Source organism: Durio zibethinus, chromosome 15 (assembly GCF_047325235.1).
Source record: "Durio zibethinus cultivar Kanyao isolate XHJ-2024 chromosome 15, ASM4732523v1, whole genome shotgun sequence".
Lineage (NCBI taxonomy): Eukaryota > Viridiplantae > Streptophyta > Magnoliopsida > Malvales > Malvaceae > Durio > Durio zibethinus.
The window spans coordinates 18,732,859-18,735,238 of NC_143176.1; the positions used below are offsets into that span (position 1 = coordinate 18,732,859).

At 29.7% G+C, this 2,380-nt stretch overlaps 1 pseudogene; it reads right to left on the reverse strand.

The window, feature by feature from the left end:
- Positions 1–732: 732 nt before the first annotated feature.
- LOC111302425 (uncharacterized) lies at positions 733–2,172 on the reverse strand (annotated as a pseudogene).
- Positions 2,173–2,380: the final 208 nt, after the last annotated feature.

Below are 2,380 nucleotides of genomic sequence, written 5' to 3' on the forward strand. Positions count from 1 at the left end.
TTTTACTCTTATCAAATTATAATATGCATGATAAATTTCTCCATTTGAACTTGATCTTTGCCTAGGAGTTTATAATTTGGTTTTAATTGAATTAATCAATCAGATTAATTTAATTTGGTTAATCGATTAATTATCGAATTAATTTTAATTGATTAATAAAATTAATTTACAAAAATTTTGATTTTTGATTAATTCGATTAAAAAATAGAATTAATTGAATTAACTGAAATTTTAATCGAAATATAATATAATCTTAATATAAAATGATAAATATATAAAATTGATTATTTTATTTAGTTTGATATTCAAATATTTTAATAGATAATTTTATTTAGTTTATATAAAATATGAAAAATAAAGAGTTTAAAATATAATTTAATTTAAATGTATTTATTATTCAATTAATTGAAAAATTAACCTAATTGATTGAATTTAATTAGGTCAATTAATTTTTAAAATTAATAAATTTGATTTGATTAACAAAAATAAAATAATTTAATTTGATAATTCGATTTTAGATAGCTTGATTCGAAATTATCCAAATCGACTGAATAAATATTCATAAAGATTTAAAAAAAAATACCTCCTAAATGTTTCAAAAAGATTTTTCTTTAAAAATCACTGGTTAAATGGTAATTAACAATTTTAATATATTTAACCAATTTTATCATGCTCGATCCTCTAACAATATATTTAACCAATTTTATCATGCTCGATCCTCTAACAATATATTTAACCAATTTTATCAATTATGGTGTTATTTGTCACAACGTCAGGCTTAATATTCCTTTGAGTCATTGCGTCAAACAGGCTTAGAGCTTTATTCATATTTCCATCCTTACAATGTCTATGAATGAGCGTTGTGAAAGTGTAAAAATCAGGAAAAAAACCCCTTTCTGCCATCTTATCAAATAGATTGTCTGCTTTAGTAAGCATCTTCTCCCTGCACAGCCTATTCAAATGGTATTGTAAGTAACAACATCCATATTACATCCCTGATCTTCAAAGCCTCCAAAATGACACCATTCTGCAATTCCCACCTATAAGAATAGTATAAATCACATTATCTGGAACCTAGCCATCTCGCTTCATATTATTAAAATGCAATAATGCCTGATCGAGATGTCCATTTCTATAAAACACCCCAATGAGTGATGTAAATCTAACCAAATCAGGAGCAACACCTCGACGCAACATTTCATTGACAATGTCTTCAGCTTCTGATATATTATTTTTTCTACAACTCTCAACAAGCAATGTGTTATATGTAGTAGTATCAGGACTCAACCCTATCTGCAGCATCTCGTCTAAAACTTCTTTGCTCTTTCAAAATTCCCTCTCTTACACAACCCATTCATGATCGCATTATAAGTAAAAAGACCAGGTTTCAACCCTTTATTCCACATCGAGTTCATCAACTCAAAAGCTTCTACCAAATGCCCTTCACAGAAATATGCATTAATTATTGCATTGTATGTCACAATATTACTATAAACCCCCTTCTCTTTCATTTCTGATACAAACGACTTAACTCTTCTGATCTTGCCATCTTTACACAAAGCATTAACCATAATATTTAATGTATAAACGTTTAATTCAACCCCAGCTCTAACAACTTCGTCATACACTTCCCAAGCCAAATCAACCCATCCAATCTTCACTAACCCACCAAGAAGACTAGTACAAGCATTAATAGAAACATAAAAAGCTCTACTTCTCAAAATCCTAAACGCCTCGGATGCTTCCCTTAACTTCCCAGCTTGCTAATAAGTCCTAATTAACAAATAAAAAACAGAATCATTTGACCCAAAATTCCAACAAATCGAAACCAAAGACTGCACAATTTCAACATGTGAAACCCCACTCTTCCTAACCATCCTAAGAACGAGAGCGTGTGCATCATAACCTTTTACATTTCACAAGAACATGAATCATTGCACTTAAAGACATCAAAGAATGCTTAAAATTCGAGCAATTAAGCATAAGAAAATCAACAAATGTTTGACCCAATTGCAAATTATCACAGTAATGCGAAAGAACCTCAATTACAATTAATGTGTTTAATCAAAATCGATAATTATGCAAAGAATTCATATTACATAGATTTAAACTGAACAGCATCTTCTCCACCACGAAAGAATCCAGTGCCCTATTTGATGGGGTTTCTAGCATTTGAAGAGTTCTAAACTCGAAATTAGTGTTGGCATTTTGATTGGGAAGGAAGGAGGGGAAGAAATTTGTGGGGTGGTAGAGTTTTGAGATGGAGATATCAAAAGAGTAGCCGTGATATGAGTGAGTTGGCATAGGTTCAAACCTTTTGTATCAATTTTGCAACATGTTCAATCTGCAATTAAAATCAAATTAGCAAAAACAGCAAACA